We start from the raw sequence: 26,255 nt of genomic DNA on the forward strand, positions 1-26,255 counted from the left end.
TCTCTGCTTTTTAATATGCTATCTAGGTTTGTCATTGCTTTCCTTCCCAGGAGAATTTTTTTTTTTTTCATGGCTGCAGTCACTGCCCAATGATTTTTGAGCCCAACAAAATAAAATCTGTCTCTCTTTCCACTTTTACCCCTTCTATTTGCCATCAAGTGATGGCACCAGATGCCATGATCTTAGTTTTTGAATATTGAGTCAGCTTTTCCATTCTCTTTCACCCTCATCAAGTGGCTTTTTATCTACTCTTCACCCTCTTCCATTAGAGTAGTATCGTCTGCATATCTGAGTTTGCTGATATTTCTCCTGATAAACTTGATTCTAGCCTGTGAATCATCCAGCCCAGCATTTCGCAGGATGTACTTTGCATATAAGTCAAATAAGCAGTGTGATATTATACAGCCTTTGGCAATTCTGAACCAGTCCTTTTTCCCATGTCTGATTCTAATTGTTTCTTCTTGACTTGCATACAGGTTTCTCACAGGCAAGTAACGTGGTCTTGTATTCCCATGTCTTTAAGAATTTTTCAGTTCTTGTGATCCACAATGAAGCAGAAATAGTTTTTTTTTTTTTTCTGGAATTATCTTGCTTTATTTATGATCCAGTGAATGTTGGCAATTTGATACCTGGTTTCTCTGCTTTTTCTAAATCTAGCTTTTACATTGGCAAGTTCTTGGTTCTCAGACTGCAGAAGCCTAGCTTAGAGGATTTTGAGCATAATCTTGCTATTAATAGCATGTGAAATGAGCACAATTGTATGGTAGTTTGAACATTATTTGGCATTGGACTTCTTTGGGATTGGAAAGAAAAGTGACCTTTTCAAGTATTGTGATGACTTCTGAGTTTTCCAAATTTACTAACATATTCTGTGCAATACTTTAATAATATCATCTTTTAGGATTTGAAGCAACTCAGATGGAATTTCATCACCTCCTCTAGCTTTGTTCATAGTAATCCTTCCTAAGTGCCACTTGACTTCACACTCCAGGATGTCTGGTTCTAGGTGAGTGACCTAGTGGTTATCTGAGGCACTGAGATCTTTTTTGTATAGTTTTGTGTATCCTTGCCAGTTCTTCTTAATATCTTCTGTTTCTATTAATTCCTTGTCATTTCTGTCCTTTATCATCCTTACATGAAATGTTCCCTTGATATCTCCAGTTTTCTTCAAGAGATCTCTAGTCTTTCCCATCCTATTGTTTTTCTCTCTTTCTTTTCATTGCTCACTTCAGAATTTATTATTTTTATTTTTATCTCACCTCACTTTTTCTCTGAAACTCTGCATTCAGTTGAAGGGATTCATTACCACCAGACATTCCTTATAAGAAATGCTAAAAGGGATTCTTGAACACTAATTAACATCATAAAAAAGTGACATCAATATCACTGATAATGGTAAGTTCATAGTCGTAACATATGCAATACAGTATTAGTGCACATAACTCACTTACAGTTCTATTAGAAGTAGAAGTAAAGTCGCTCAGTCGTGTCCAACTCTTTGTGACCCCATGTACTGTAGCCTACCAGGCTCTTCTGTCCATGAGATTTTCCAGGCAAGAGTACTGGAGTGGGTTGCCATTTCCTTCTCCAGGGCATCTTCCTGACCCAGGGATTGAACCTGAGTCTCCAGCATTGCAGACAGACACTTTACCATCTGAGCCACCAGACCTTAAAAAACGAATGTAATAAAATAACTAAATATGATAAGCTGTTATCAGTAACAGTATAAAAATAGGTAAATTATGACAGGAATAACCTAAATAATGCTGGGATGGAGAAGTATAAGTGTGAAATATATTAATTTTATTTATATTAAGCTGCCTTCAGTTTTAAATTGTGTGGTATAATTTTAAGATACTTCATGTAAGCCTCGTGATAATAATAAGAGAAAACTTTGTAGTAATTTTACAAATGAACACAATAAAGAAGTCAAAATATACTGATATGAAAAGACGTTCAACATGAAAAGAGAGAGAAGAAAAAAGAAATATGTATATAGAAAATAACCAGAAGACAGTAAACAAAAAGACAATGAAAGGTATATGTATCATTAACTAGTTTAAATATAAATGTATTAAATTCTTTAATCAAAAGACATTGAATGACTTGCATTTCTCTGATAATTAGTGATGTTGAGCATTGCATCATGGGTTTCTTAGCCATCTGTTTGTCTTCTTCGGATAAATGTTTCTTTAGATCTTTCACTCATTTTCTGACTGGGCTGGGTTTTGTTTGTTTTCTTTGAGCTGCATGAGCTCTTTATTTATTTTGAAGAATACTCACTTATCTGTTGATTCATTTGCAATATGTTCTCCCATTCTGAGGGTTGTCTTTTTGTTTTGTCTAAGTTTCCTTTTCTGTAAAAAAGCTTTTGTTTAACTAGCTACCATTTGTTTATTTATTTATTTTTTTTACTGTCATTACTCTATGAGGTGGATTTAAAAAGATCTCAGTGAGATTTATATCAAAGAATATTTAACCTATTTTCCTCTAAGAGAGTAACAGCATCCAGCCTTACATTTACATCTTTAATCAATTTTTAGTTTATTTTTTGTGTATTGTGTTAAGTAGTGTTCTGACTTCACTATTTTATATGTAGCTGTCCAGGTTTTCAAAAACTACTTATTGAAGAGACTGTTTTTTCTCCATTGTATAATCTTTCCTTCTTTGTCATAAATTAGGTGACCATAGATACATGGATTTATGTCTGGACATTCTACACTGTTTCATTTATCTATATTTCTGTTTTTATGACAGTATAACCTCACAATAGTCAGAGCAGCCATCATCAAAAGATCTGTAACAATAAATTCTAGAGAGGATGTGAAGAAAAGGGAACTCTCCTACTCTGTTTTTGGGAATGTAAATTAATACAGTCACCTTGGAGAACAGTATGAAGGGCCTTTGAAAAATAAAAGACAGAGTTACCATATGATCCAGCAATCTCACTCAAGAATAGATCCAAAAATCATAATTCAAAAAGATACATATACCCCAATATTCATTGTGGCACTATTTACAATAGTCAGGATATGGAAGTAACATAAATATCCATCAAAAGGTTAATGGATATGCAATATATGATACATATATAAAAATATATAATTGAATATTACTCAACCATAAGAAAGAACAAAATAATGTTATTTGCAGCTATGTGGATGAATCTAGAGATATATTTAATAACACTGTAAAACAACATTGTTCCAATATTTTTTAAAGAAAGATATAGAACAATTGAACAGATAAGAAAACAAGATAAAAAGATGCTGCCTACAAAAGGTTCACTAAGCTTTAAGGACACGAATTGTCTGAAAGCATTGCAGTGGTAATGTCCTCATTTCAGTCAAGTGGTAACAGAAAAAAAGAATAGGTTTAGCTATACTTATAAATACAAAATAGACTTTGAACTAAAAATAGTAAAAAAAAAAAGAAAATAAAGAAAAAGATGACAGAGGTCTATCTATCAAGATGATACAATAATTCTAAACATTTTTGTCTCAAAAACCAAAGTATCTAAAAAAACAAAACAAAAAAAAATGAGGTTTAAAAAGAGAACTAAACAGACCTACCAAAAATTGGGAACTTTAATATCATACTTTCAACAATGGATAGATAGTGCAGAGAATCAACAAGAAAACTGGATTTGAAAAATATTAAAGATCAAATAGATCTAACAGACATAAATAGAATATTCTATCCAACAGCAGCATAATACACTCTTCTCAAATGTACATGAAACATTTCCTAAAATAGAACATGTGTAAGGCATTGAAATAAGTCTTAGAAAAAATAATATTTAAATCATATCAAGTATATTTCTGACCACAATAACATGAAACTGGAAATAATTAGCAAGAAGAGAACTTCAAAATTTATAAATGCATGAAAATTCAAATACATTCTTCTGAGCAGCCAGTGGATCAAAGAATAAATTAGAGTGAGAATTTAAAAAAATGTTTCTTAAGACCAACTAAAGTAGAATTAAAACATCAGAATTACGGAATTCAGTGAAATCAGATCTAACGGGGAAATTCATACCAATAAATGACTACATTAACAAACAAGAAAGATGTCAAATAAATGACGAAATTCTACACCTTAAGAAACTGAAGAAAGAAGAAACTAAACCAAAGTTAGGAGAAAAAAATATATAGATTAGAGCAGAAATAAATAAAATAGAAATAAAAAAGGAATAAAACTCACCAAAGTAAGAGTTGCTATCTTGAGATTGAATCGCCAGTCTATGTCTGATGCAGGATACAGCATGCTTGGAGCTGGTGCATGGGGATGACCCAGAGAGATGTTATGGGGAGGGAGGTGGGAGGGGGGTTCATGTTTGGGAATGCATGTAAGAATTAAAAATTTTAAAATTTAAAAAAATAAAAATAAAAAAATAAAATAAAATAAAAATAAATAAAATAAAAAAATAAAGAACATCAGGAATTTGCTAATGATAAAAAAAAAGAGAGAGAAAAGAAAAGAAAAGAAAACCATAGCTAGACTAACTAAGGAAGAAAGAGGAGCCAAATCAATGAAATTACAAATGAAAAGGTAGATATTACAAATGAAAAGGTAGATATTACAATTGATAGCACAGATTCAATTGAAAATAAGAGGTTATTATGAACAACTGTATGCCAACAAGGGGAAAATCTACAAGACATAGAAAAATTCTTAAAAATATAACTTACAAAAACTGAATAAAAATAAAATAGGAAAGCTCAACAGTCCAATTGTTAGAAGAAAAACTGAATCTGTAATTTAAAATTTCCCAAGGGAAAAATCCCAGGTCAAAAATGATGAATTTTACCCAAATTTTGTAAAAAGGAATTAGCACTCATTTTTCTCAATCTCTTTCCAAAAGGCAATGAAAAAGAAAGGCTCCAAATCATATTATTTAAAATAAAAAGGAAGATAATAAAAAGGATGTAAATGTCGACATTCTAGGAATCAGCAAACTGAAGTGGACTGGAATGGGTGAATTTAACTCAGATGACCATTATATTTACTACTGTGGGCAGGAATCCCTTAGAAGAAATGGAATAGACATCATGGTCAGCAAAAGAGTCTGAAATGCAGTACTTGGATGCAATCTCAAAAACGACAGAATGATCTCTGTTGTTTTCCAAGACAAACCATTCAATATCACGGTGATCCAAGCCTACACCCCAGCTGCTGAAGAAGCTGAAGTTGAATGGTTCTATGAAGACCTAGAAGACCTTTGAGAACTAACATCCCCAAAAGACGTCCTTTTCATAATGAAAAGGAATGAAAAGGAGACTGGAATGCAATAGTAGGAAGTCAAGAAACATCTGGAATAACAGGCAAATTTGGGCTTGGAATACGAATGAAGCAGGCCAAAGACTAATAGAGTTTTGCCAAGAGAATTCACTGGTCATAGCAAACACCCTCTTTCAACAACATAAGAGAAGACTCTACACATGGACATCACCAGATGGTCAACACCAAAGTCAGATTGATTATATTCTTTGCAGCCAAAGATGGGGAAGCTCTATACAGTCAGCAAACACAAGACCAGGAGCTGACTGTGGCTCAGATCATGAGCTCCTTATTACCAAATTCAGACTTCAATTGAAGAAAGTAGGGAAAGCCACTAGACCATTCAGGTGTGACCTAAATCAAATCCCTTATGATTGTACAGTGGAAGTGAGAAATAGATTTAAGGGACTAGATCAGATAGAATACCTGATGAAGTGTGGATGGAGGCTCATGACACTGTACAGGAGACAGGGAACAAGACCATCCTCATGAAAAGAAATGCAAAAAAAGCAAAAATGGCTGTCTAAGGAGGCCTTAGAAATACCTGTGAAAAGAAAAGTGAGAAGCAAATGATAAAAGGAAAGCTATTCCTGTTTGAATGCAGAGTTCCAAAGAATAGCAGAAGAGATAAGAAAGCCTTCCTCAGAAATCAATGCAAAGAAATAGAGGAAAACAAGGGAATGGAAAAGACTAGAGTTCTCTTCAAGAAAATTAGAGATATCAAGGGAAGATTTCATGCAAAGATGGTCTCGGTAAAGGACAGAAATGGTATGGTCCTAACAGAAGCAGAAGATATTAAGAAGAGGTGGCAAGTATACAAAGGAGAACTGTACAAAAAAGACCTTCATGACCCAGATAATCACGATGGTGTGATCATTCACCTAGAGCCAGATATACTGGAATGTGAAGTCAAGTGGGCCTTGGAAAGCATCACTAAGGACAAAGCTAGTGGAGGTGACGGAATTCCAGTTCAGCTATTTCAAATCCTGAAATATGATGCTGCAAAAGTGCTGAACTCAATATGCAAGCAAATTTGAAAAACTCAACAGTGGACACAGGACTGGAAAGGGTCAGTTTTCATTCCAATCCCAAAGAAAGGCAATGCCAAAGAATGCTTAAACTGCAGAAAATTACACTCATTTCACATGCTAGTAAAGTAATGCTCAAAATTCTCCAAGCCAGGCTTTAGCAGTATGTGAACAGTGAACTTCCAGATGGTCAAGCTGCTTTTAGAAAAGGCAGAAGAACCAAAGATCAAATTGCCAAGATCCACTGGATCATCAAAAAAGCAAGAGAGTTCCAGGAAAATATCTATTTCTGCTTTATTGACCATGCCAAAGCCTTTGACTGTGTGGATCACAATAAACTGTGGAAAATTCTGAAAGAGATGGGAATACCAGACTACCTGATCTTCCTCTTGAGAAACCTATATGCAGGTCACAAAGCAACAGTTAGAACTGGACATGGAACAACAGACTGGTTCCAAATAAGAAAAGGAGTATGTCAAGGCTGTACATTATCACCCTACTTATTTAACGTATATGGAGATTACATCATGAGAAACGCTGGACTGCATGAAGCACAAGCTGGAATCAAGATTGCAGGGAGAAATATCAATAACCTCACATATGCAGATGACACCACTCTTAGGGCAGAAAGTGAAGAGGAACTAAAAAGCCTCTTGATAAAAGTGAAAGAAAACGGGAAATTTTGGCTTAAAGCTCAACATTTAGAAAACTAAGATCGTGGAAACAGTGTCAGACTTTATTTTTGTGGGCTCCAAATCACTGCAGATTATGATTGCAGCCATGAAATTAAAAGACGCTTGCTCCTTGGAACAAAAGTTATGACCAAGCTAGATACCATATTAAAAAGCAGAAATATTAGTTTGCCAACAAAGGTCTGTCTAGTCAAGTCTATGGTTTTTCCAGTGGCCATGTATGGGTGTGAGAGTTGGACTGTGAAGAAAGTTGAGCAGCGAAGAATAGATATTGTTGAAATGTGGTGTTGGAGAAGACTCTTGAGAGTCCCTTTGACTGCAAGGAGATCCAACCATTCCATCCTAAAGTCCTGGGTGTTCATTGGAAGGACTGATGCTGAAGCTGAAACTCCAATACTTTGGCCACTTCATGCAAGAGTTAACTCGTTGGAAAAGACCGTGATACTGGGAGAGATTGGGGGCAGGATGAGAAGAGGATGACAGAGGATGAGATGGCTGGATGGCATCACCGATTCAATGCACATGAGTTTGGGTGAACTCCGGGAGTTGCTGATGGACAAGGACGCCTTATGTCCTGCGATTTATGATGTTGCAAAGAATCAGACACGATTGAGTGACTGAACTGAACTGTTGTGTAAGCTTTTGCTATACAACACTGTGAATCAGTCATAACTGATTATGTGTGTGTGTATATATATATATTTGTGTGAATATATATATATATATATATATATATATATACATATATATTCTCTTTCTCTTGATCCTTCCCTCCATCTTGCTCTTCTAGGTCATCAAAGAGCATCAGGCGTGAATCTCTGTGTTATATAGCAGCTTTCTATTAGCTATTTATGTTACACATAGTCGTGTATATATGACAATGCTAGTTTCTCAATTCATTACATATTCTCTATCCCCTCTGTGTTCTGAAGTCTATTCTGTACACCTGTGTTTCCATTCCTTCCCTGAAGTTAGGTTCATCAGTACTGTTTTTCTAGATTCCATGCATACGGTTTATTATACTTTTTTTGTTTTTCTCTTTCTGACTTACTTCACCCTACATAACAGGCTCTAGGTTCATCTGCCTCATTACAAATGACTCAAATTAATTCTTTTTTTTGGTTGAGTAATATCCCATCTATGTACAGCTGCGATATTTCACTCATAAAAAAGGCTGAGCACCAAAGAATGGATGCTTTCAAGCTGTGGTGCTGGAAGAGGCACTTTAGAAACACTTGAACTGCAAGGAGATCAATCCTAAAGGAAATCAACCCTGAGTATTCATTGGAAGGACTGATACTAAAACTGAAGTTCCAATACTTTAGCCACCTGATGTGGAGATCTGACTTATTGGAAAAGACCTTGATGCTGGGAAGGACTGAAGGCAAAACGAGAAGGGGGTGGTAGGAGATAATTAGATGATTATCATCAACTCAATGGATATGAATTTGAGCAAACTCTTAGAGAAAGTTGAGGAATCTGAAATGCTACAATACATGAGGTCACAAAGAGTCAGACACAACTTAGCGACTGAACAATGACAACACTACTCCATTGTATATGTGTTGTACATCTTCTTTATTCATTTATCTGTCAATGGACATCTAGGTTGCTTTCATGTCCTGGCTATTGTAAATATTTCTGCAGTGGACACTGGGGTACCTGTGTCTTTTTGAATTGTGCTTTTCTCGGGTATGTACCCAGTAGTAGGTTTGCTGGGTCATATGGCAGCTTTATTCTTAGTTTTTGAGGAATCTCCATACTGTTCTCCAAAATGACTGTATCAGTTTACATTACCACCAACAATGCAAGAAAGTTTCCTTTTCTCCACATACTCTTCAGAATTTATTATTTGTAGATTTTTTGGTGATGACTATTCTGACTGGTGTGAAGTGATACCTCATTTTAGTTTTGAGTTACATTTCTCTAATAATGAGTGTGGTTGAGCATCACTTAATGTGTTTATTGGCCATCTGTTTTTCTTCTCTGGAGAAGTGTCTGTCCATTTTTGATTGGGTTATTTGTTTTTCTCATACTGAATTGTATAAGTTGATTTTGTTGAATTGTATGAGATGATTTTGGAGATTAATATTTTGTAAGTTCTTCTTCTTGTAGTTATTCTCTCCCATTCTGAGGGCTGTCTTTTCATCTTGATTGTAGTTTTCTTTGCTGTGCAAAAGCATTCAAGTTTAATTAGATCCCATTTGTTTATTTTTGTTTTTATTTCCACTACTCTAGAAGGTGAATCAAAGAGAATCTTGCTTTCATTATTTCAAAGTTTATTCTACCAATGTTTTCTTATAAGAATTTTATAGTTTCTTCCCTTACATTTAAGTCTTTAATCAATTTTTAGCTTATTTTTCTTTATTGTTAGGCAAGGTTCTAATTTCATTGTCTTACACAGATCTGTTCAGTTTTCTCAGTAACATTTATTGAGGAGGTTATGTTTCTTCCAGTGTATATTCCTGCCTTCTTTTTCAAAGATAAGGTGTCCATACTTAGGAATAAAGCTACCTAAGGAGATAAACCTGGTGGCTCAGAGGTTAAAGCATCTGCCTGGAATGCAGGAGCCCTGGATTTGATCCCTGGGTTGGGAAGATCCCCCTGGAGAAGGAAATGGCAACCCACTCCAGTACTCTTGCCTGGAGAATCCCATGGAGGGAGGAGCCTGGTAGGCTACAGTCCATGTGGTGGCAAAGAGTCAGACATGACTGAGTGACTTCACTTTCACTTTCAAGGAGATAAAAGATCTGTGTACAGACACTATAAGACCCTGATGAAAGAACTAAAAGACAGTACAAACAGATGGAGGCATATGCCATGTTCTTGAATTGGAAGAATCATTATTGCTAAAATGAATATACTATTCAAAGCAATTTACAGGTTCCATGCAATATTTATCAAGCTACCAATGGCATTTTTCATAGAACTAGAACAAGAAATTTTAAAATTTGTATGGAAACACAGAAAACCATGTATAGCAAAAGAATCTTAAGAAAGAAAAATGGAGCTGGAGGAATAAACCTTCCTGACTTCAGACCATACTATAAAGCTGCAATCATTAAGACAGTATAGCATGCACTTCCCTGGTGACTCAGTGGCAAAGAATCCACCTGCCAATGAGCAGACACAGGTTTGATCAATGGTTGGGAGAAGATCCCACATTCCATGGAGCAACTAAACCCATGCCCACAACTGCTGAGCCTGTATTGTAGAAGCCAGAAACCACAACTATTGAGCTCATGTGCTGCAACTACTCATGTGCAACTATGCGAAGCTCATGTGTCCTAGTGCCTGAGTTCCACAACAAGAGAAGCCAGCCCAATGGGAAAACCACACACAGCAACAAAGAGTACCCCACTATCACCACAACTAGAGAAAAGCCTAAGCAGCAATGAAGACCCAGAACAACTGAAAATAAATAAATAAAAGTAAAAACAAACAAAGGAACAAATGGTCTGGCTCAAAAACAGAAATAAGGAACACAAAAACTGAGAGATAAACCCAAGTTTGTTTAAGAAGGACAGCATTAAAATCAGAAAAGCTCATTCCAAAAAAGGAAACTACAGGTCAATCCCGCTGATGAATACAGTTGGACAAATTCTCAAAAAATTAACCACAAACTAAATTCAGTAGCCCAGTTAAAAAAAGCATTCACTATGATTAAATGGAATTTACCTTGGTATGCAAGACCGGTGCAATGCAGACAAATCAATCAGGATGAAACATTATATTAACAGAATGAAAGAAAACAATCATCAATTCACTTTAATAGATAAAGAAAGAGCATTCAGAAAAAAATTAATCTCCATTCATGATGAAAATTCTAAACAAATGTGGCATAGAAGAAACCTAGGTCTACATTTTAGTGTCCATATATGACAAACCCACAGATATCATCAGACTTAACTGTGAAAGTTTGAAAACTTTTCTTCAAAGATCAGGAGTGTGACATGAGTGCCCTCTCACCACTCCTAATCAGCATAGTACTGGAAGTCCTAGCTAGAGCAATTAAACAAGAAAAATAATTAAATGCATCAGAATTGGAAAGGGAAAATAAATATTATCTTCAACTGAAAGCAAAATGATTATATATATATATATATATATATATATATATATATATATATATATATATAAAATCCTGAAGACTCAATTAACAAACTCTCAGATTAAAAAAAAAGTGATCTCATTAAATTTACATGGACTTATATGCAGACTACATCATGAGAAACGCTGGGCTGGAAGAAGCACAAGCTGGAATCAAGATTGCCAGGAGAAATATCAATAACCTCAGATATGCAGATGACACCACCCTTATGGCAGAAAGTGAAGAGGAACTAAAAAGCCTCTTGATGAAAGTAAAAGAGGAGAGTGAAAAAGTTGGCTTAAAGCTCAACATTCAGAAAACGAAGATCATGGAATCTGGTCCCATCAGTTCATGGCAGATAGATGGGGAAACAGTGGAAATAGAGTCAGACTTTATTTTTTGAGCTCCAAAATCACTGCAGATGGTGACTACAGCCATGAAATTAAAAGACGCTTACTTCTTGGAAGAAAACTTATGACCAACCTAGATAGCATATTGAAAAGCAGAGACATTACTTTGCCAACAAAGGTCCATCTAGTCAAGGCTATGGTTTTTCCAATGGTAGTGTATGGATGTGAGAGTTGGACTGTGAAGAAAGCTGAGCACCAAAGAATTGATGCTTTTGAACTATGGTGTTGGAGAAAAGTCTTGAGACTCCCTTGGACTTCAAGGAGATCCAACCACTCCATTCTAAAGGAGATCAAACCTGGGTGTTCTTTGGAAGGAATAATGCTAAAGCTGAAACTCCAGTACTTTGGCCACCTCATGTGAAGAGTTGACTCATTGGAAAAAACTTTGATGCTGGGAGGGATTGAGGGCAGGAGGAGAAAGGGACTACAGAGGATGAGATGACTGAATGGCATTACCAACTCGATAGACATGAGCTTGCATGAACTCCGGGAGTTGGTGATAGACAGGGAGGCCTGGTGTGTTGCAATTCATGGGATCACAAAGAGTTGGACATGACTGAGCGACTGAACTGAACTGAACTGAAAGCCACTTCCTTGATTTGCACTTAATGAGGCCATGTTGCATGGAGGGGTGGCATCTAAAACAAACCTTGCAGCATCTGAGCAAGAAACTCAGACTATGAAAATAATGAAGCCTGTGCAACAAAAATGTACAGAAGGTTGATGATCCTATATAACCTTTCACTCAACTATTAAATGCCAAATGTGGCACTCAACTATTAAGGGAAAATTGTAAGGAAAAATAGCTCTAAGTGACTCCAGGGGCCAAATGTGCATGACCTGGATTTGAAAGCTGGTGCAATGCAGACCACACCTCAATCTTCCCCTCGGTGAACAGTCCATACCTTAATTGTCCATAGTTAGAAAGACCCCACCCATTCAAAGGGCTAAAAATAAGATTAAAGGAGGATCAAAGAATCTTGCTGAGTGACCCACCCTCATGAGATGGCTCAAGTGTGTGACTTTTCCTTCTGCCTTAAATAAACTGCTCTTTTGTTCTTCGTGCTCCCGAGAAAGTGTGTGTGAGTGTGTATTTCCTTTGCTTTCTTCATCCAAATTATTTTGAATGAATTGAACAAGAGTTTGGACTTTATTAAAACGTTTTTTGTGTGTCAGAAGTGCAAAGGAAAAGGAGGACAAAGGGAAGGAAATAAGTAAAACACAGAGGAGGGGTTGATTTCTAAATGTCCTCAATAGATAAATTAAAGAGTTACAATATGTCTTTCTAAGGAAAAACAAATATAGAGATATAGTACACATAATGTATACTAGACATATGCAAAAAAGTAGAAGCCAAAAAAATACTATATTCTATGAAGAGTAAGGCTAACATTGAGATGTTTTACACTCAATGAGTAGAATAGTTGAAAAGCATATGTCTTGTTAGTTTATTTGTTTAAAGTTACAAAGTCACAGGTGATCAAACAGCAAAAATATTTTCTGTATAAATAAGAACTTAGAATAATCCTGCAAAATAATTGCATTATCATGTACAATTGCAATAACTTTTACTAATTTTTCAATTAAGTGTTGTAATAGCATTTTTGTCTACATTACAATCAGTATATTTGAATGGACAAAACAATCTATTTTACTATGGGTAAAAGTAGACAGGAATTGTGTAAAAATATTCCAGTAAGAAAAAGCTAGCAGAAGAGCTTTCACACATAAAACTTTGACCTTTAAAATAACCTGAGAGATACTTGAAAACTCATTCCCTTAGGAGCCTCTCAGAAGATGGGTTTGCCTAAGTAGTTCTTGTTCCCTTCTGCTTCTGTGTACTGTTAACTATTTTCCCCAGAATAAAAACAGTCATCAAGGTTATTGGTTATTCTAGACAGGAAAAAATAAAACCATTAAAGATAACTAACTGTTTCTTTGTATTTATGTGAGTAAGAGCGGGTGAAAGTCTAGCTTCAGCTTTTGGGTGGTTAGATGCTTTAAGCCTCATTTTATAAACAGCACAGATTACCCACCTTCATAAATGCTTGAATAAGATTCATAAACATAAATGAACAGCTGGTTTACAAAATTCATAGTCTGATCACTCTTCAGTTTTACTAAATGAAGAAGAAAGTATAGGCTTAGAACGTGCACTAACTATATAGGCAGTGAAGGGCTTTCCTGTGGGTCAAAAGAATTCACCCACAATGCTGGAGCCCTCGGTTTGATCCCTAGGTTGGGAAGATGCCCTGGAGAAGGGAAAGACTATCCACTCCAATATTCTGGCCTGGAGAATTCCATGAACTGTATAGCTCATGGGGTTGCAAAGAGTTGGACACGACTGGGTGATTTTCACTCACTCACTCACTCATAGACAGTGCAATCAAGTTCAGGTGGCTCTGAGGGTGGCTTGTGTGATCTATTGAGGCACAAATCCTACCTGGAACTGCATACTGTGTATATTATTGAATAAGTCTTTTGTGTAGTTTTCATATGGGATGAGTTCATTATATCACAAAACAATAATGATAAATCATCCAGGAATCTTGTTAGTTAATAACTCAGTTCAGTTCAGTCCCTCAGTTGTGTCCGACTTTGTGCGACCCCATGAGTAGCAGCACACCAGGCATCCCTGTTTATCACCAACTCCTGGAGTTCACTCAGACTCGTGTCCATCGAGTTGGTGATGCTATCCAGCAATTTCATCCTCTGTCGTCCTCTTCTCCGCAATCTCTCCCAGCATCAGAATCTTTTCCAGTGAGTTAACTCTTCATATGAGGTGGCCAAAGTACTGGAGTTCCAGGCTTAACATCATTCCTTCCAAAGAAACCCCAGGGCTGATCTCCTTCAGAATGGACTGGTGGATCTCCTTGCAGTCCAAGGGACTTTCAAGAGTCGTCTCGAACACCGCAGTTCAAAAGCACCAATTCTTTGGTGCTCAGCTTTCTTCACAGTCCAACTCTCACATCGATACATGGCCACTGGAAAAACCATAGCCTTGACTAGATGGACCTTTGTTGGCAGAGTAATGTCTCTGCTTTCCAATATGCTATCTAGGTTGGTCATAACTTTTTCTTCCGAGGAGTAACCGTCTTTTAATTTCATGGCTGCAGTCACCATCTGCAGTGATTTTGGAGCTCAAAAAATAAAGTCTGACTCTGTTTCCACTGTTTCCCCATCTATCTGCCATGAAGTGATGGGACCAGATACCATGACCTTCATTTTCTGAATGTTGAGCTTTAAGCCAACTTTTTCACTCTCCTCTTTCACTTTCATCAAGAGGTTTTTTAGTTCCTCTTCACTTTCTGCCACAAGGGTGGTGTCATCTGCATAACTGAGGTTATTTAACTCAGTGAACCTTAAAGAACAGAAAACAGCTCTGATGTTTAGCCACTTTTCAAATGCTATCAGCATGAAGATGGGACTCATTCTATCCCTGAAATTATTTATTATACAATATACTAGAAATATTTTCACTGGTTTGGCACTTCCTTCAACATTGGGTTTCAAAACCACATGATTTTTAGGTAGATTCAAAGAAAAAATAACTTCAAATGTATCATGCCTTGATGCAAAACTTCAAATGCATCATGCTTTGACATCTATTCTGTGCGTATATTCAGGACCAATAGTCTTCTTAATGTTCCAAGAGTATAACCAGGCCACTACACTATACCTATAATAAAATTGAAGTATAACTGTTAATTTTGTTACTTTGGCCATAAACATGACTGAACATATGCATACAGACACACACACACACACACACACACACACACACACACGTGGATTGCTTTATATACATTCTACCTATAATAAATTATATTTCAAGTGAAATGTCTGAAATTAATTTCTGTCATCAACTTCCCATTATGTAAAGTTGTGAATTGGATGTCAGTAGCATTAGTAAATAAATAAATGATATAATATTTTAATATATTTTTTTCTTATTTGAAGTTATTCCTTTATCTGTTAGCTATGCCAGTTGGCTCTAAGGATCAGTATGAGAAAGTCTGCACAGTCGAAGTGCATGTTGTGTAGTATAAAGCAGTTTACAGAGCACAGGAGAGGCTAGATGCAGGTGGATTCAAAGAAGCATAGCCGTACTTCTATTTGTACTGCTTAGAGTTCCAAGTAGTTATTCCATCTGTGAATCTGGTTTGGAAATTGCAGAGAACTTAGCATTCATTTGGGTTTCAAGGCTCAAGAAAAAATATAGGTCAATTAATAAACAATCCTACAGAAATATGAAATGTGATCCAAGATGTCTATAACTACCTATCAGACTTAGTCTATAGAGTTGATCACATAAGCAAAGAAGCAATAAAGACACAGAACAGACTGGTTGAAAATTGAACCTAGATTTGTAAATTTTGGCAGCAGATATTCTATTTTGAGGTTTGACAATAGAGGTTATGTTAAATTTACCTTATTTTTAATTAACATCAATTGTGCATTTTTGAAAAATACTTACATGAAAATGGTAGAAAGCTAACAATACATGAAGAAACTGAAGGGGAGTAGACAGCTAAAGGAATAATACTGAGTAAGAATAATGTTTGTATAGTTTTCATGAGATGACAGATCTCAGTTCTCTCAGTTGGATTAGCAATCAGTTACATAAAAACTGCATTTTTTATGGCTAAGTAATATTCCATCATATATACCACATATTTTTTATCCATTCATTTGTTGATAGACACTTAGATGTTCCCATAGCTCTGCCATTGTAACTACTGCTGCTATCAATATTGGGGTGCATGTATCTATTTAAATTAGTGTATGTGTTTCTTTCGGTTATATACTCAGAAGTAGAAATGCTGGGTCACATGGCAATTTTATTTTTAGTTTTCTTGAGAAACACCTCCATAGTGTTTCCCACAGTAGTTGTGCCAATTTTCTTTCCTACCAACAGTGCATAAGAATTCTCTTTACTCCACAAGCTCCTCTATAATATTATTTGTGTTCTTTTTTATGAGAGACATTCTAACAAGTGGGAGGTGACATTCTGGTTTTGATTTGCATTTCTCTGATGATTACTGATGCTTGAGTATATTTTCATATACCTGTTGGCCATCTGCATGTCCTTTTTTGGAAAAAAATGTCTATTCAATTCTTCAGCTCATTTTCTAATCAGATGTTTTATTTTGATATTGAAATGAATAGATTCTATATATGTTGGCTATTAACCCTTAATCGATCATATCATTTGCATATCATCATGCTCCCTGAATTCAGATGATAATACAGAACTATAATCATTAAAACATCGTGGAAGGGGAACATACACAAAAACAGACAGAATGGAGCAAGATAGAGGGCCAGAAATAAAATCACATACCTTTGGTCAACAAAGGAGGCAAGAATGTAAAGTGGGGGTAAGATGGTCTATTCAGTTAGTAGTGCTGAGAAACCTGGACAGGTGCATACATGTAAAAGAAAGAAAGCAGAATATATAGCACATACAACTCAAAATCACACAAAGAAATAATTCAATTAAAATAAATAAAACAAAAACTAAATCAGAGGTTATAAAGTATTAATGGAGAATACATACAAAGATGTAACATAAAAGGTTTGAGGAGAATGATGAAACTGTATTTTGAGTATGGTGGTTCGTTTATAACATTATGCATTTTTAAAAATTCACACAGAAAACAAAGTATATGTATTTATTAAAAAATAAATTATAAAATCAATTTTAATAGAAAAGATACTAAAAGAAACTAAAATGCTAGGAAACTGCGTAATTGACCCAGAAGAAGGCAGGAAAACCGAAAAAATAGAGGAGCAAAAATAAAACAGAGAATTATACCAACAAATAGCAGAATGATAAACATGAATCCTAATGTATCAATATATTAAATGTCAATACACTATATACTTCAGTTATACTTAGAGATAGCATAAATTGGTGAAGAGATTGTCCTTTCCTGCTGCATATTCTTATCATGCTTATCAAAGATCAGTTGATCATATAAGTGTGGATTTCTTGTTCCATTTGCCAATATATCTCTATTTATGCTGATACCACACTGATTTATTTTTGTAGCTTTATGAAATCTAGAAATGTGATGTCTCCAGTTTTGCTTTTCTCATCAAGATTGTTTTGATCATTTAAAATATTTTGCCATTCGTATGAATTTTAGAATCATATTTCCATTTCTGCAAAAAATGTTATTGGGATTGTGATAGGAATTTTTCTGAATCTGCACTTGGCTTTGAGTATTTTTTGCATTTTAACAATATGAAGTCTTCCAATCCATGAACATAAGATATAATTCAATTTATGTCTGATTTCTTTCATCAGTGTTTTCTGTACATCTTCCACTTCTTTAGTAAGCTTATGCCTAATATTTTATTCTTTTATTGTTATTGTTAATGGGGTAAATTCTTACTTGCCTTTTCAGGTATAAAGCTAGATACTCAAGTAAAAAAGAATTAAGTTGGACCTGTATTTCATACCATAGACAAAAACTAACTCACAATGAATCAAACGTTTGAAGGTAAAACAGGAACCTGTAAAAGTACTAGATAAAAACTGAGAAAAAGCTTCTTGACATCTGTCATGGAAATAATCTCATGGATATGAAAAGCACCAGCAACAAAAGCAGAATTAGACAAATGGTACTACATCAAACTTAAAATCTTCTGTACAGAATCATACGAAATCAAGAGTCAAAAGGCAGTCAAACCAAAAGAGAATAGGAGAAAATATTCAGAATTATTATATTTGATGAGGTTAATTTTCATAATATAAGAAACTGCCACAACCCAGTAGCAAATATACCAAAAATAAATAGGCTAAAGACTTAAATAGAAATTTCTCCAAAAAAGATATGCAAAGGACCAAAAGATATTTAGAAAGATGCTTAACATCACTAATTACCAGAAAAATGCAAACCACAACCATAGTGAGATATGACCTCTCATTTGGTATGTTGGGGTCTGACTCACATGGGGTGTGACTCTTTGTGATCCAATGTACTGTAGCCTACCAGGCTCCTCAGTCCATGGAATTTTCTAGGTAAGAGTTATGGAGTGGGTTGCAATTTCCTTCTCCAGGGCATATTCCCAACCCAGGGATCAAATCCAGATCTCCCCTACTGTGGGCAGATGCTTTACGTCTGAGCCACCAGGGAAGCATAATTACCAGTAAAATGCAAACCGCAACCATAATGAGATATGACCTCACATCTGGTTTGATAGTTATCAAAAACAACAAATAAGAGTTAAGAAATATTGAAGATGTGGAGAAATTGGAAATCTTGTGGTGGAATACCCTTTAAGTGGAATTCTAAACCAATACAGACAACCTGGAGAACAGTATGAATTTCCTCAAAAAATTAAAAATAGAAATACTGTATGATCCAACAACCCACTTCTGGGTGTCTATCCAAAATAATTGAAATCAGGATCACAACCTGATAGTACCAAGCCCATGTTTGTTGCAGCATTATTCGTAATGGCAAAGATATGGAAACAACTTAAATACCCATCAACAGGTGAATAAATAAAGAAATTGTGGTATATACCTACCACAGAATATTATTCATTTTTATGAAAGAAGGAAATCCTTCAACATGTGACAACGTGAATGAACCTGGAGGACTTTATGCTAATTGAAATACACCAGTCAAAGAAGGGCAAATATTGCATGATTCCACTTCTGTGAATTGTCTAGTCAATCTTACAGAAGAAAAGAGTAGAATGGTGGTTGTCAGAGGCTGATTAGGACTCACTAACTAATGTGTATAAAATTTTAGTTATGCAAGATGAATTTATTCTAGAGATGTGACACAGAACATTGTATTTAAGACATCTACACAATTGAACACATAAATATTTGTTAAGAGAGTTGACCTCCATTTTGAGTTTATTCTTGTGTGTGGTGTTAGAAAGTGATCTCGTTTCATTCATTTACAAGTGGTTGACCAGTTTTCCCAGCACCACTTGTTAAAGAGATTGTCTTTATTACATTGTATATTCTTGCCTCCTTTGTCAAAGATAAGGTGTCCATAGGTGTGTGGATTTATCTCCGGGCTTTCTATTTTGTTCCATTGATCTATATGTCTGTCTTTGTGCCAGTACCATACTGTCTTGACGACTGTGGCTTTGTAGTAGAGCCTGAAGTCCGGCAAATTGATTCCTCCAGTTCCATTCTTCTTTCTCAAGATTGCTTTGGCTATTCGAGGTTTTTTGTATTTCCATACAAATCTTGAAATTATTTGTTCTAGTTCTGTGAAAAATACCGCTGGTAGCTTGATAGGGATTGCGTTGAATATGTAGGTTGCTTTGGGTGGTATACTCTGTTTAAATTAATTCATCCTTGAATTAATTCACAGCTGACCTGTGATGCTGTCACTGACATACCAATCCTCCTCCAGGTATGGCACAGTTTCTGGACTCTGTAGTAGGTTCCAATGATTAACCTCTTTTGCCTGAGTACAAACTGTTTTTTGTTGTAATAATTTTTATATTGAATCTTGAATAATTTTTATATTGAATCTGAATAATTTTTGACTCTGAAAGGTTGATTCCTCCAATTTATGTTGTTTTTATTTATATTTACTATTCTTGTCCCTTTATTATCCTCTTTTTATATTTTCAAATTGCTTTTGCTTGTGTGTGTTCATCTTGAATACAATGAATTTATATCTAACAAAATTTCTGACTTCTAGTTTTATGTCTAATCTTCCTTGGAATTTTCTGATTAATTATGTGTAAAGAGATAAATATTTTTCTAAATAGTACTTTAGTATTCTCCCAAACATTTTTATATGTATTGATATCACTTAATATGAAATTATAAACATTTCACACTCTCATCTTTGTACACAATTCATTGCAAAGTTTGCATTTTAGCTTTCAAATGGAAGAGTTTATTTAGTCAATTTTACAAAGGTAAATATACCTAAAGCAAAATTTACCCTTTTAAGTTCACAAATTCATTGAGTGTTGCCAAACATACTGTCATGAAATCATCACCCCAAACAAGGTATAGAACAGTTTCATCATTAAAAACAATGACCTCATACTTCTTTGTAGCCAATCCTACACTCATCCCCATTTGGGGTCACCCTTGGTTAATGTTTCTTTTAGTAATATATTAAATAAAATATTAATTATTAATATAAATATTAATTAATAGTATAATTGGTAAATATAAATTAATAGTTAAATTAAGAAAAATACAGTTTTCTTAATTTTAATATAACTGGGTTAGATCTTAAAATATAGGTCTATATTTTAAATGGCTTCTGAAAATGATGCACAATTACTGTATGATCTAGTATTAATCACGGGAGAGATGAGCCAAGGGAAGCCTACCTGATTTGTGTAGGTAGATCAATATCAAAAGGATGTTGTTTTAACTCTTTGCCATTAGTGGTATTTGTTGTGGTTGTTGTTCAGTCGCTAAGTTATGTCCAACTCTGTGCAACCCCATGTAGTGTAGCTCACAAGCTTCTCTGTCCTCCACTATCTCCCAGAGTCTGGTCAAATTCATGTCCATTGAGCTGGCAATGCTATCTAACCATCTAACCCTCTGCCACTCCCTATACCTTTTGCCTTCAATTTTTCCCAGCAATTTTTATCTTTTATTGAGAGATAAAGCCATATTTTTTTCCTATTGTATTTTTTGAGTACTGCATAAAAGGCATAAATTAAAAGATTGCAATTCTTAATAACAACATAATTTGAAAAGAGAAGTTGGGAAATTGAAATTACCAATGCCAGGGGTGGCCACATCTCCTATGTCATAAACTTAACACAAGCACTACAGTTGTTAGCCAGTTTGAAACTGCAATATATTCCTTGACCATTTGCTTCCAGGTCTTTGGATTTGAAAAAGACAAACATCTTTGCCTAATTCCCCTTGAAATCAGAGCCAGTAATAGCAAAAAACAAACAAACAAACAAATAAAACCTTTAATATTGTCCAGCAACTGTATTACCGCACCTCAGTCTATTTGATCCTTATTCTCTAGACTGTCAGACTCTTTCATTCAAAACTAAGATACCTCTTCCCTGATTCCTACCTCTGAGGTGACATCTAGTTCTGTGATTCACTGAGATAATAAGGTTAATAAGAGAGTATTGAGTTTGGTTTTAGGTACGAGTGAATCCAAATTACTGTGGTCAAAAGATTTAGGTTTTTTTTTTTTTCCTTTCAGTAAAATAAAATATCCAGAAGTAGATAATCAACCAGTAGCGTATTTTCTCAAAGTTATTAAGGGCTCACTTTTAGCACATATTTTTGCCTTCAAATCTGAAAATAATTGCTGAGCCTCCTGATTTGCATCACTATTCAGGCAGGAGAAATGTACAATGAACAAGAGTCCATAGGGACAAAGGAAAAGTGTCTTTATCTTAAGAAATTTTTCTTTTTGTCTGGAAAATTAAAATTACCTTCTTAAGAATTTTAGCTATTCCCCCTTCTCCTCAGGGTGATACATGACCCCCACCTACTCCCACAGTGGATTCTGGGAGTCTGTATCTCATCTTCCCTTCTGTGGCTCCCCATGTGCTGTTCACCTCCTGACTCAGAGTGAAGGCTTGAAGCAGCATCTGGGCACAAGTGCTCTACCTGGCCCTGGGTGTTCTTTCAGCATCCATCTCTTGCTTCTGGTATGTGTGTTTAGCACCAGCTGTGCAAATCCAGTTTCTGTGGGATGGTAGCACTGCTTAGGTCAGAGGAAATGGGAACTGAATGGGAACTGATGTGAGTTCATGAGTCTACCTTTATGAAGGTCCAGCTCAAGCTCCCAGATTTTGCCTTTCCCCCCAAGTTACATCCAACTTTTATCCCAACCACCTGCCTGTGGGCTTAAAGCAACAGCATCAGGCATGAAGACAACAGCCTTAGCCATACTGCTTAACCAGCTTCCAAGGCTGCACAAGGGAGAGCATACAGTGAGCTCTCTCCCTCTCTTTCCCTCTCTGTGTATATTCATATATCAGTAGCAGTAAATCTGCTTCTCTGATTAAACCCTGAATGATACACAGTTTTGATTTTAAATTGGTTTTTATTAATTGGTCTTTAGTGAATGTCTTGTACTTTTAATTTTAAATATTATTTTCCCATAATTTACTATGGACACATATTTTTATTTTGTTTTATTTTAGTTACTGTATTAAACAAATTTCTCCACAGAAAGACAAGAAAGAATTGAGAAAGATTCATTTTAAAGAATTTTCTCATGTAATTATGAAGGTTCAAGTCCAAAATCTTATAGGGGAGGTAGGCTAGAGTTTGAGCCCAAAAGCTGTCTGCTGACAGAATTTCCGCATGCTTAATGGAGATCCATCTTTGGTCTATTTAGGCATTCAACTTGCTGGAGGCAACCCACCCACAATAGGGAGGACATTCGACTTTACTCAAAGTCTACAGATTTAAATGCAAACCTCATCTAAAGATGTCTTCCCTTCACAGAAACATCCAGAAAAATGTTTGACTAAATATCTGGGCAACATAGTCCAGCAAAGGAGATTTATAAAATAAACCATCACAGTTAGTATTGATATGATAAATCTTTTTCAACCCCTGAGTTTCTAATGTTCAGTCTGTTTATTAGTTATGTCTCTTGTAAGCATTTTAGCTAGGTTTTTGAATTTTAATGAAATTTGGTTTTATCATCAGTGAGATTGCCATATTTATTTGTGATTATATATTACACAATAGTCTGTAGGGTGTATTTAGTTTTCCCTGGTGGCTCAGACCTAAAAAATCTGCCTACAAGGCAGCAGACACCGGTTTGATCCCTGGTTTGGGAAGATCCCCTGGAGAAGGGAATGGCCATCCACTCCAGTATTCTTGCCTGGAAAATTCCATGAATAGAGGAGCTTGGCAGGGAAGCTACAGTCCATGGGGTCACAAAGAGTCGGACACGAGTGAGTGACTAAGACTGTATTTCTTATTTACCTTTGTATTTCTTAGCTTCATTTGTGTTTGTCATGCTTAAGGTTGGGTTGATCAAGTTTTTATATTTTATTTATATTTTTCTTGGCATACGTTGGAAGGATAGAAAAATTTCATTTATTTATCTCTTACCCTTAAAATGTTAATATACAAAAAAAAAAAAAAAAAAAAACTTAATATACTGGTGCACTGGAATGACCCAGAGGGATGGTAGGATGGGGAAGGAGGTGGGAGAGGGTATCAAGATGGGGAACACAGTACATGAGTGGTGGATTCATGTCAATGTATGGCAAAACCAATACAATATTGTAAAGCAATTAGCCTCCAAATAAAATAAATAAAATTATATTAAAAATGTTAATATGCTTTATCAAATTTTAAATGTTTCTAACAAAGACTAAAGTTATTCAGCTACTCTTTCCTCTTCTTAAATAAGCTAAAGCCCTTAGAAAAAATTAACTTCCTATAGATACAGTCTTTTAAATAATTTTCAGTGTCATTGCTGTCTAGAGATGCAGTTTTGCCTTTTGAAAACAAAACCTGGTTCTTACACTCAGCAGTTAATTTAGTTGCATGTTGCACTTACTATTTGCTTGCACTGGTCTTTAATATTTCATGCCTCATCCTTGGGAAGCATTTTCACTACTGAAGTAGAATCTGATACTATTTCTTTTAATTTCCTTAATAAATGAATCTCTTTGTCATTTTATGATGCCAAATGATTGTGTCTGCATCATTTTGAACTGGTTAACATGGCCGACTACCTCCAATCCTGCATAGAGTTTATTGTGACAATTAACTTTTTAAAAATATTCAGTGGTTACAATTTACTTAGATTCTCTGAAGTGTTTTACCATCCATTCATCTCTTCATTTCTGACTGTTTAATAATTCCATATTATCATTTTGGAATGATTTTCCATCTTTTTTTCTCTTTTAGAATCCCAAACATACTTATTCTAAGGTAAAATAAGTATGTTTTTTTAATATAAAAACTTTCTCATTTGATCTGGGTGAATTTACTTTTTTGGAGTGGATGCTAGCAGCTTTCCTTTATAGTTTAACATTCTCTATGTATTTTCAAAATTTTGTTTGAAAATATACTACTAACTAGCAAACATTTATTTTTTGTCACTTCTTTTCCTTTTTGAGCTCTTTTTTCCATGTTTCCTTTCTAGTTGGTTACTTTATAGTTGTCTCCACTCAATCGTGACAAACAATATTTGTATAAATGTTTGGCACATTTGCTACATGGTTATATTGAAGATAACACAGAGATGATAGCAAGCCAGCAGTTCGTATTCTATTTGTGAGAGTGTATCTGTGTCATTATAAGTTAATTTCAGTCGCTCAGCCATGCCCAACTCTTTGTCATCCCATGGACTGCAGCACACCAGGCTCCTCTGTCCATCGCTAACTCCCGGAGTTTACTCAAACTCATATCTATTGAGTCGGTGATGCCATCCAGCTATCACATCCTTTGTCATCCCCTCTCCTCCCACCTTCAATCTTTCCCAGCATGAGGGTCTTTTCCAATGAGTTAGTTCTTCACATCAGGTGGCCAAAGTATTGGAGTTTCATCTTCAGCATCGGTCCTTCCAATGAATATTCAGGACTATTTCCATTAGGATGGAATGGTGGGATCTCCTTGCTGTTCATGGGACTCTCAAGAGTCTTCTCCAACACCACAGTTCAAAAGCATCAATTCTTTGATGTTCAGCTTTCTTTATTATCCAGCTCTCACATCCATACATGACTGTGTTATTGGGTAACTACATAATATTGGTAACATCTTCCTCACTTGAACAAATGAGGAAGCCCTACAACAGCCTCTGATTGTGAAAGGAGAGTCTGGCCCTTGGTTTCTCCTTTATGACAGGAATGGCATGCCTGCCATACCAGAACTCTCGCCTTTCATGCCTTCCTAGGAGTATGTGCTTAGTCTCTCAGTTGTGTCCAACTCTTTGAGACCCCATGGACTGTACCCACCAGGCTCCTCTCTCCATGGGGATTCTCTAGGCAAGAATACTGGAGTGAGTCTCCATGCCTTTCTCCAGGGGATCTCCAAATCCAGAGATTGAAACCAGGTCTCCTGCATTGCAGGCATATTATTTACCAGCTGAGCTACCACGGAACACCAAGAATACTGGCATGGGTAGCCTATCTCTTCTCCAGGGGAACTTTGGAACCCAGTAATAAAACTGGGGCCTTCTGCATTGAAGGTGGATTTGTTACCAGCTGAGCTACAAGGGAAGCTTCTCTTAGGAGTATCAGTTCAGTTTAGTTCAGTCGCTCAGTCGTGTCCGACTCCTTGTGACCCCATGAATCACAGCATGCCAGGCCTCCCTGTCAACCACCATCTCCAGGAGTTCACTCAAACTCGTGTCCATTGAGTCAGTGATGCCATCCAGCCATCTCATCCTCTGTCATCCCCTTCTCCTCCTGCCCCCAATCCCTCCCAGCATCAGAGTCTTTTCCAATGAGTCAACCTTCGCATGAGGTGGCCAAAGTACTGGAGTTTCAGTTTCAGCATCATTCCTTCCAAAGAACACCCAGGGCTGATTTCCTTTAGAATGGACTGGCTGTATCTCCTTGCAGTCCAAGGAACCCTCAAGAGAGTCTTCTCCAACACCACAGTTCAAAAGCATCAATTCTTCAGTGCTCAGCTTTCTTCACAGTCCAATTCTAGCATTCATACAGGACTACTGGAAAAACCATAGCCTTGACTAGATGGACCATTATTGGCAAAGCAATGTCTCTGCTTTTGAATATGCTATCTACGTTGGTCATAACTTTTCTTCCAAGGAGTAAGCATCTTTTAATTTCACAG

The sequence above is a fragment of the Capra hircus genome, chromosome 4, assembly GCF_001704415.2.
Source record: "Capra hircus breed San Clemente chromosome 4, ASM170441v1, whole genome shotgun sequence".
In the NCBI taxonomy this organism is placed as follows: domain Eukaryota; kingdom Metazoa; phylum Chordata; class Mammalia; order Artiodactyla; family Bovidae; genus Capra; species Capra hircus.